The sequence below is a fragment of the Salvelinus sp. IW2-2015 genome, unplaced genomic scaffold (assembly GCF_002910315.2).
Source record: "Salvelinus sp. IW2-2015 unplaced genomic scaffold, ASM291031v2 Un_scaffold4249, whole genome shotgun sequence".
NCBI classification, from domain to species: Eukaryota; Metazoa; Chordata; class Actinopteri; order Salmoniformes; family Salmonidae; genus Salvelinus; species Salvelinus sp. IW2-2015.
Genome location: NW_019945520.1, coordinates 1 through 11420, shown reverse-complemented (window position 1 = coordinate 11420; position 11420 = coordinate 1).

The window sequence follows — 11420 nt, the reverse complement described above, 5'->3', positions numbered from 1 at the left end:
TTTTTAACTGCGTTGTTGGTTAACCCTCTATGCCCGTACCTCTATGCCCGTACCTCTATGCCCGTACCTCTATGCCCGTAACCGTGTTGAAAATGGAAGATTTTGTCCCTGACATGTGCCTTAATTAGAGCGCAGTGTCCGTACAGTAGCGTGCTATGGATGAGGTCAGAGTTCACAGCTCTGTAGATGGTCTGAACTGGAACACTTCACACGACTAACAAGTGGGTCCTCATCCCTCCCACTAATTGGTCAACTTTGGTAAGTGTTTTATTGTCTGAGTGAGGGAAATGCTGTAAGTTAATTAAGAAGACTTTGAAAGACGAGACGTTGAGGATTATAATAAATACAGTRTGTGATTGTCATACAAGCAAGACAAACACCCGTGAGTCCAAATGTGCACTTCACATTTCCGTCTCATAAAACTCAATGTCCTAGACAGTGGTCGACGTTAATGATCACTATGTTTGACGTACAGCTACAAGATAACGTGGTGTCATACTCCGGGGTTGACACCACGAGCCTGTGTTTCTCCTATTGATCTGAACACAACGAGCCTGGTGTTTCTCCTACTTTGATCTGAACACAACGAGCCTGTGTTTCTCCTATTGATCTGAACAAACGAGCCTGTGTTTCTCCTGATTGATCTGAACACACAACGAGCCTGTGTTTCTCCTATTGGAACTACATTAGGCAGCGGAACCCCGCAACTGAATCCACTCAGGACTCCTTTCTTATACGCAACAAAATGGACCATCTGTTTCTCTGAATTGCCTAGATAAGGCCATAACACTGAAATTGATGTTTTAAACTTATAGTCATGTTGGCACTAGAACAGGCTTTTCAAATGATGCCCACATGACCCAAGTTTATAAATGGGGGGGGGGGGGGGGGGGTCGTTTTGGATTGCCGTAAAACAACACACGTAATTGTTGTGATGGCTGGGATGCAGGGCTGTGTGTTCCATACAAAACAACTACAAGTGCGCTTGCTTTAGTTCCTCAACAACCACAGCTGAGAGAGAGGAGAGGGAGAGGGAGAGGGGGAGGGAGGGAGGGAGGGAGGGAGGGAGGGAGGAGAGAGAGAGAGAGAGAGAAGAGAGAGAGAGAGAGAGAGAGAGAGAGAGAGAGAGAGAGAGAGAGAGAGAGAAGAGAGAGAGGAGAGAGAGAGAGAGAGAAGAGAGAGAGAGAAGGAGGAGAGAGAGAGAGAGAAAGAGAGAGAAGAGGAGAGAGAGAGAGAGATGTTCAATTACTACCATGCTTTTCATATTTCTTCCGTAAGAAACATTTCAATGTAGCCCTACCATAGAGGCCAATCCACACCAGTATAAAGGTTTAAAGAAGGTACCACTCCAAACAGAAAACCACCTCTGCATGCGGATCTTGATAAAACACACGAGTACCTGTTCCCCTACACTCTCAGCCCACCCATCCACGACCTAAAAACACAACATTCAGAGGAACAGAGGAACACACACCTGGACCCACATCAGAAAGGGCAATACACACACAAACATACCCACCACTGGAACAGGTGCAATACACACACAAACATACCCACCACTGGAACAGGTGCAATACACACACAAACATACCCACACTGGAACAGGGCATACACACACACATCCCACCACTGGAACAGGTGCAATACACACACAAACATACCCACCACTGGAACAGGTGCAATACACACACAAACACCACCTTTTTGCTAATTTATTTAAAAAATTTAACTGAAATATCACATTTAACATAAGTATTCAGACCCTTTACTCAGTACTTGTTGAAGCACCTTTGGCAGCGATTACAGCCTCGAGTCTGCGTTGGTATGAGAGTACAAGCTTGGCAACCTGTATTTGGGGAGTTTCTCCCATTCTCTCTCGGCAGAACCTCTCCAGCTCTGTCAGGTTGTAAGGGGAGTTTCTCCATTGTTCTCTATAGATCCTCTGTCACGGATTTATTTACTTCTGGTTTTTAGGCGTTTTAACTCTGTCTTTTTCCTCCTTTATTTCCTGGCCTAGACACTGCTAAATTAAACACACACACACACACACACACACACACACACACACACACACACACACAACACACACACACACACACACCACACACACACACACACACAGCACACACACACACACACACACACACACACACACACACAACACACATCTAACACACAACACACACGACACACACCAAGACAAGACTCTGAGTAATTCAGAGCTCGTTTGTGCAAAGGGACTGCTGAAGTCTTAATGTCTATAATTTACTGTATACGGCCCGAACACAGCAGAAACACCCAACCTTTCTCTTTAAAGGCCAACTCTCCTGACACTCACATGTAAATGTTAGAAGACCAGACTATTTCCGGGGACAAAGTGAACAACTCCACAGTGATGTGACCCTGGTGCGTTACGAAGATGCGGATCTACTCTGACAACTAAAATACTACGACACTGAACAAACAAATATTAACCAACATATTTAAAGTGTTGGGTTTAGAAATGTTCCCAATACGCACAAAAAGCTTATTTCTCTCTAAAAATGTGTGTACAGACTTGTTTATATACCAGTTAGTGGGCATTTCTGTTGCATATCAGAAGCTGCCAGATGTGTGTGCACATCAAGAAGCTGATTAAACAGCATGATTATTACACAGGATGCACTCGTCTACATGCTTGTCGTGTTCACCAGGGTTTGACCTGACTGCGAGTTCGGCGTCGGTCACCGCTGAGAAGTGTGCTCTCACAGATGAATCCCAGTTTCTAACTGTAACGGTCAGATGGCAGACAGAGTGTATGATGGGTTGTGTGGGCAAGCAGTTTGGCATGTTAACATTGTGCAGAGTGATGCGTCCAAGGTGGGTTATGGTCCGATGGCAGGGCACTAAGCTACGGACAGACAAACACAATTGCATTTATCGATGGCAATTTGAATGCAGAGATACTGTACGAGATCCTGAGGCGCCTCATTTCTCGCCCTGTCATCCGCCGCGCATACCTCATGTTTCAGCATGATAATACACGGCCCCATTCACAACGATCTGTACACAATTCCTGGCAAGCTGAAAAATGTCCAGTCTTCCATGGCCTGCATACTCACCAGACATGTCACCATTGAGCATGTTTGGGATGCTCTGGATCGACGTGTAAGACAGCGGCGTATCCAGGACTTTTGTTAAAGCCATTTAAGAGGAAGTGGGACAACAACCCAGGCCACAATCAACAGTCTGATCAACTCAATGCGAAGGAGATGTGGTGAGCGTGAATGAGTTCGAATACGCACGAGATGACCTGACTAAGAGATTTTTTTACATCTACGCCCCTACTTAAAAAAAAAGAAGGTGTCTCTGACCAACAGATGCATATCTGTATTCCCAGTCATGTGAAATCCATAGATTAGGGCCTAATGAATTTATTAGAATTGACTGATTTCTTTATTTAAACTMTAACTCAGTAAAATCTTTGAAATTGTTACATGTAGATTTATTTTTGTTCAGTGTAGTTCAGTTGCATATTCAATAAAAGTACCTTTCTGATTGAAACGTTCKCGGTGTCTCCGTCGACCACTCCAGGGGACATCTGTGATCGTGTCATCAAATCCTACGGAGGACATTTTAAAGGAAATCTCCACCTAGAAACTATCTTTTGTTATTTCTTTCATTAGGGCATTGTCAACATAGTCCCAAAATGTTTTCAAGATATGCAACTTTTTAAAATCCATAAATCATCCCCATCTAATGCAAATCAAAAAAAAATAAACCGAAAGACTAAAATAACTGTTGATTTAAACAAGTGCCTTGTTTTTGATGCCTACGGTGTGCAGAACACAGTACACACGATCGTATGGCTTTTTCAAAACATCACTTAGCTGCAGGGGCCTGAATGACTCGTATTTGTTGATCTGGAGCTGTGTCACCGGGGCTTCATGTCCGAAGAGACTGTGATGTTCTTCACTACGTGTTCAGTCTCCTGCTGCTCCCACTAACACATAGTTTGTAAATTGGACTGTGTTCAGATATCCATTAGCCTTTTGTTGAAAATCTGTTGAATAATAGGGAAGTGAGAGGCTGTTTTATTTACAGAGCAGAGAGCGAGATAATTACTGCCCTAAAGCATGGCAAAGAGAGAGTAAGAAGGAGAGAGTTATATAGAGAGAGAGGGGTGGGGGGGGGGCGGCTCTTGAGAGGTATACAGAAAGAGAGGGTGAGCTTTTAAGAGGGGTCGTGCATGTGAGACGTATGAGGTAACAAGGCAGATTGCCCTGTCATGAAATATGGATCATATTTTCAGCAAGAGCCCTTTTGAAATGTGCTTCCCTCTCCTCCTGCTTCTGTCACCTCCTGAAGGAGTCTCCTCCTGCTTCTGTTACCTCCTGAAGGAGTCTCCTCCTGCTTCTGTCACCTCCTGAAGGTGTCTCCTACTGAAGGAGTCTCCTCCTGCTTCTGTCACCTCCTGAAGGTGTCTCCTACTCAAGGAGTCTCCTTCTGCTTCTGTTACCTCCTGAAGGAGTCTCCTCCTGCTTCTGTTACCTCCTGAAGGAGTCTCCTCCGGCTTCTGTTACCTCCTGAAGGAGTCTCCTTCCTGCTATCTGTTACCTCCTGAAAGGTGTCCTGCCTCCTGAAGGTGTCTCCTCCTGAAGTGTCTCCTCCTGAAGGAGTCTCCTCGTGAAGGAGTCTCTCGTGGAAGGTGTCTCCTCCTGAAGGATGTCTCCTCGTGAAGGAGTCTCCTCGTGAAGGTGTCTCCCCTGAAGAGTCTCCTCGTGAGTGTCTCCCCTGAAGGTGTATCCTCGTGAAGGAGTCTCCTCCTGAAGGTGTCTCCTCGTGAAGGTGTCTCCTCGTGAAGGTGTCCTCCTGAAGGAGTTCCTCGTGAAGATGTATTCCTCCTGAAGGTGTATCCTCGTGAGGTGTCTCTCCTGAAGGTGTCTCCTCCTGAAGGAGCTCCTCGTGAAGTGTCTCCTCACTGAAGGTGTCTCCTCCTGGAAGGAGTCTCCTCGTGAAGTGTATCCTCCTGAAGGTGATTCCTCCTGAAGGAGTCTCCTCGTGAAGGTGTCTCCTCCTGAAGGTGTCTCCTCGTGAAGGAGTCTCCTCGCTGAAGGGAGTCTCCTCGTGAAGGAGTCTCCTCGTGAAGGTGTCTCCTCTAAGGCTGAAGTGATCCTCCTGAAGAGTTCTCCTCGTGAAGTGTCTCCTCCTGAAGGAGTCTCCTCGTGAAGGAGTTCTCCTCCTGAAGGTGTCTCCTCCTGAAGGTGTCTCCTCGTAAGGTGTCTCCTCCTGAAGGTGTATCTCCTCTGAAGGTGTATCCTCCTGAAGGTGTTCCTCTGAAGGAGTCTCCTCGTGAAGGTGTCTCCTCGTGAAGAGTCTCCTCCTGAAGGAGTCTCCTCGCTGAAGGTGTCTCCTCCTGAAGGTGTCTCCTCGTGAAGGAGTCTCCTCGTGAAAGGAGTCTCTCCTGAAGGTGTATCCTCCTGAATGTGTCTCCTCGTGAAGGTGTCTCCTCCTGAAGGTGGCTCCTCATGAAGGTGTTCCTCCTGAAGGAGTCTCCTCGTGAAAGGAGTCTCCTCCTGAAGGTGTCTCCTCCTGAAGGTGGCTCCTCGTGAAGAGTCTCCTCGTGAAGGTGTCTCCTCGTGAAGAGTGGCTCTCTCCTGAAGGTGTATCCTCCTGAAGGTGTCTCCTCGTGAGGAGTCTTCCTCGTGAAGGTGTCTCCTCGTGAAGGAGTCTCCTCCTGAAGGGTCCTCCTCCTGAAGGAGTCTCCTCGTGAAGGAGTCTCCTCGTGAAGGTGTCTCCTCGTGAAGGTGTCTCCTCCTGAAGGTGTCTCCTCGTGAAGGAGTTCTCCTACTGAAGTGTGCTCCTCCTGAAGGAGTCTCCTCGTGAAGGAGTCTGCCTCGTGAAGGTCAACAGAATAATACAGGAGTTTTGTAACTCTCCTCCTGCTTCTGTTACCTCCTGAAGGAGTCTCCTCCTGCTTTCTGTTACCTCCTGAAGGAGTCTCCTCACCTGCTTTGCTGTTCCTCCTGAAGGAGTCTCCTCCTGCTTTGTATCCTTAAGGAGTCTCCTACTGCTTCTGTTACCTCCTGAAGGTGTCTCTCCTGAACGGTCGCTCCTGAAGGTCTCCTCCGAAGGAGTCTCCTCCGTGAAGAGTCTCCTCGTGAAGGGTCTCCTCCTGAAGGAGTCTCCTCGTGAAGGAGTCTCCTCGTGAAGGTGTCTCCTCCTGAAGGAGTCTCCTCGTGAAGGTGTCTCCTCCTGAAGGTGTATCCGCGTGAAGGAGTCTCTCCTGAAGGAGTCTCTGTAAGTGTCTCCTCGTGAAGTGTCTCCTCCTGAAGGAGTCTCCTCGTGAAGGTGATCCTCCTGAAGCGTGTATCCTCGTGAAGGTGTTCCTCCTGAAGTGTCTCCTCCTGAAGGAGTCTCCTCGTTGAAGGTGTATCCTCCTGAAGGTGTATCCTCCTGAAGGAGTCTCCTCGTGAAGGTGTCTCCTCCTGGTAGGTGTCTCCTCGTGAAGGTGTCTCCTCGTGAAGGAGTCTCCTCCTGAAGGTGTCTCCTCGTGAAAGAGTCTCCTCGTGAAGGTGTCTCCTCCTGAAGGAGCCTCCTCCTGAAGGTGTATCCTCCAAGGAGTCTCCTCGCTGAAGTTGTCTCCTCCTGAAGGAGTCTCCTCGTGAAGGAGTCTCCTCCTGAAGGTGTCTCCTCCTGAAGGTGTCTCCCCTGAAGTGGTCTCCTTGTGAAGGAGTCTCCTCGTGAAGGTGTCTCCTCCTGAAGTGTATCCTCTGAAGGAGTCCCCTGCTGAAGAGTCTCCTCTGAAGGTGTCTCCTCGTGAAGGAGTCTCCTCCTGAAGAGTCTCCTCGTGAAGGTGTCTCCTCCTGAAGGTGTCTCCTCGTGAAGGAGTCTCCTCGTGAAGGAGTCTCCTCCTGAAGGTGTATCCTCCTGAAGGTTCTCCTCGTGAAGGTGTCTCCTCCTGAAGGTGTCTCCTCGTGAAGGTGTCTCCTCCTGAAGGAGTCTCCTCGTGAAGGAGTCTCCTCCTGAAGGTGTCTCCTCCTGAAGGTGTCTCCTCGTGAAGGAGTCTCCTCGTGAAGGTGTTCCCTCCTGAAGGTGTATCCTCCTGAAGGTGTCTCCTCGTGAAGGAGTCTCCTCGTGAAGGGTGTCTCCTCGTGAAGGAGTCTCCTCCTGAAGGAGTCCTCCTTCTGAAGGAGTCTCCTCGCTGAAGGAGTCTCCTCGTGAAGGTGTCTCCTCGTGAAGGTGTTCTCCTCCTGAAGTGTGCTCCTCGTGAAGGAGTCTCCTCGTGGAGGTGTCTCCTCCCTGAAGGAGTCTCCTCGAAGGTGTCAACAGTAATAATACAGGAGTTGTAAACTCTCCTCCTGCTTCTGTTACCTCCTGAAGGAGTCTCCTCCTGCTGCTGTAATGTTTTACCATCCGTCGTCCGTCTGCACCTCGTCCATCACTAGGCAGGTGGTCCTCAACTCCTACTCGCTATGGCCAGCGTACACCCAGTCATCCAGCCAATGAATTAACAGGAATGACCGTCAGACTGATTACGTCAAAGAGTGAAGCTGCTATTCAATCAAAAGAAATGACATCAGTTTCAGTTTAAATTAATGACAAGTGATCATTGTTGGGGTTATTCTGTTTTGACCATGATTCAGCCTTCTGTGTGTATTTAATGTCCCCAATCTCGTGAGGATGTTTCACTTCCTAGAAATCAAATCAAATCAAATTGGTCACACACACATGGTTAGCAGATGTTAATGCGAGTGTAGCGAAATGCTTGTGCTTCTAGTTCCCGACAGTGCAATAATATCTAACAAGTTATAATCTAACAATTTCACACAACTACCTAATACACACACAAGTGTAAAAGAATGAATAAGAATATGTACATAAAAATATATGGATGAGCGATGGCCGAACGCCATAGGCAAGATATTCTACCTTTTTAAGATCCGCCACTAGATCAGTTTGACTGAAATCTACTCCGTCTGTGAAAACTATTCTTGGGAGACGATGTGAAAGATTCACAATGTGTCTGGGTTTGAATCAGAGGTTTCTCTGGCGTTGAAGTGACGGGTAAAATACAGACGTCTCTCCATCTGCTAGTGCCTTAGTCTCAACTTTACCGTTATTTGAAACGTGCGAGACAGGGAATGAGTCAGAGAGAGAGGGGGGGGGGGAGAGGGAGGAGGAGAGAAAGAGGGGGAGGGAGAGAGACTGAGATAGGAGGCCAGAGAAATCGAGTTAGAGAGATTGAGGGGGGAGAGTTGCTTTAGTATGAATTGAATTCCCCACCCTCTGTCCTCCCCATCTGTGCTTCCTTACACTTTAACTCTCCTTAGCTTCCCGGTGTTACCTGGCAACCAACAACCTTTGACCCCCCCCCCCATACTGAATTACTTAACCCAGAGGTGAGGAAAACCATGATGTTTTAACACTCATGCAGTAGTGGTCATAGGTGTAACTCTTACATTTGGCACTATTCAGATTTTATTCTTCAAGTAACAAGAGGTAATTACTTTTTGTTAGTAGGAGGATCACCCCCCCCCTTCTCCCCTCCTCTCTCATACCATCATGACCGCCTAATCACCCCCCTTCTCCCCTCCTCTCCCATACCATCATGACGCCTAATCACCCCCCCCTTCTCCCTCCTCTCTCATACCACATGACCGCCTAATCACCCCCCCCTTCTCCCCTCCTCTCTCATACCATCATGACCGCCTAATCACCCCCCTCGTTCCCCCTCCTCTCCCATACCATCATGACCGCCTAATCACCCCCCCTTCTCCCTCCTCTCCCATACCATCATGACCGCCTAATCACCCCCCCCTCTCCCCTCCTCTCCCATACCATCATGACCGCCTAATCACCCCCCCTTCTCCCTCCTCTCCCATACCATCATGACCGCCTAATCACCCCCCCTTATCCCCTCCTCTCCCATACCATCATGACCTGCCTAATCACCCCCCCCTTCTCTCCTCCTCTCCATACCATCATGACCGCCTAATCACCCCCTCCTCTCCTCCTCTCCCATACCATCATGACCGCCTAATCACCCCCCCTTCTCCCCTCCTCTCCCATACCATCATGACCGCCTAATCACCCCCTCCTCCTCTCCTCCTCTCCCATACCATCATGACCGCCTAATCACCCCCCCCTTCTCCCCTCCTCTCCCATACCATCATGACCGCCTAATCACCCCCCCCTCCTTCTCCCCTCCTCTCCCATACCATCATGACCGCCTAATCACCCCCCTCCTTCTCCCCTCCCCCCATACCATCATGACCGCCCAATCACCCCCCCTTCTCCCCTCCTCTCCCATACCATCATGACCGCCTAATCACCCCCCCCTTCTCCCCTCCTCTCCCATACCATCATGACCGCCTAATCACCCCCCCCTTCTCCCCTCCTCTCCATACCATCATGACCGCCTAATCACCCCCCCCTTCTTCCCCTCCTCTCCCATACCATCATGGACCGCCTAATCACCCCCCCTTCTCCCTCCTCTCCCATACCATCATGACCGCCTAATCACCCCCCCCTTCTCTCCTCCTCTCCCATACCATCATGACCGCCTAATCACCCCCCCTTCTCCCCTCCTCTCCATACCATCATGACCGCCTAATCACCCCCCCTTCTCCCTCCTCTCTCATACCATCCATGACCGCCTAATCACCCCCCCCTTCTCCCCTCCTCTCCCATACCATCATGACCGCCTAATCACCCCCCCCTCTCTCCCCTCCTCTCTCATACCATCATGACCGCCTAATCACCCCCCCTCCTTCTCCCCTCCTCTCCCATACCATCATGACCGCCTAATCACCCCCCCTTCTCTCCTCCTCTCCCATACCATCATGACCGCCTAATCACCCCCCCCTCCTCTCCTCCTCTCCCATACCATCATGACCGCCTAATCACCCCCCCTTCTCCCTGGTAACTATTCCCCAGGTCGTTGCCGTAAATTAGAATGTGTTCTCAGTCAACTAAACCTGGTAAAATAAGGGTTAAATAAACATTTAAATAAATAAATGAAGGTGCTTCAGGACAGATTAGGGATGTGTCACCTACTTGTTAAAGAGGACAACAACTCTCAGTTCCTACCACAGGACACTTCCTATGCTCCTCAGTTCCTACTCCAGGACACTTCCTATGCTCCTCAGGTCCTACTCCAGGACACTTCCTATGCTCTTCAGTTCCTACCCCAGGACACTTCCTATGCTCCTCACTTCCTATGCTCTTCAGTTCCTACCCCAGGACACCTCCTATGCTCCTCAGTTCCTACTCCAGGACACCTCCTATAGTCTTCAGTTCTTCCCCAGGACACAGAGGTCATATTCAAAAAGCGAATCGTGGGGAGGTTAAAGCTCTGCATTAAGAACCCAGAGGACGTGTCAGTCTCATGACAGCAGTGTGACTGGTACATGGGGGAGAGGACAGGGGGGAGGGTCACTCACAAACAGAGCAGCTCAAATCCCATCAAATAGAGGAATGAGGAGGACGATAACGTTGTCCCTGATAAGAGTAGCTGGATTATTTACCARACACATCACAGAGACACTACATTATTTAGTCAGTTTAGTTACCGTAGTTAATAACGCCCACTGCGGTGTGTTGATACTGTGATAACTAGTCCGTTGGTTATGTTATCGAACATTTTAGATTTTTTTTTTCTACAGATAAATTCAAATCAACCTGTGAATTCGTMTTTTTTTTTGACTGATTGTCAGTCATTCAATTAGCATAGATAAGTAATTCCTATAGGTAAACAAACATCAATACCAGCCTTCTCAGTGGTGAGCCATGCATCCTTCCTCAATGGTTTCCAATTAAAAACAAGAGGAACACCCATCTAAAAATGCGTACAGAATGGACAAGCAGACAAACGTTCAATACCTTGTAATTCACATGAAGGAATAAATAAGACAATGTTGAGTTTATTTCCATTCTGCTTGGCTGAAGAGATGCTGTGTTGAAAGGGTTGGTCAATTCTAAACACTCTGTCAAAACACTGAAATGCTCTCTACTCATTACAAGGTCAGAGGTCAACTCCTATACTGGGACACACTGGTTATGATTCATAAGCCATATGATTCATACGTCATATGATTCATAAGCCATATGATTCATAAGCCATATAATTCATACGTCATATGATTCATAATCCATATGATTCATAAGTCATATGATTCATAAGCCGCATTACGAATAAGCCATATGATTCATAAGCCATATGATTTATAAGCCATATGATTCATAAGTCATATGATTCATAATCCATATGATTCATAAGTCATATGATTCATAAGCCACATTACGAATAAGCCATATGATTCATAAGCCATATGATTCATAAGTCATATGATTCATAAGCCACATTACGAATAAGCCATATGATTCATAAGCCATATGATTCATAAGCCATGTGATTCATAGGTCATAAGATTCATAAG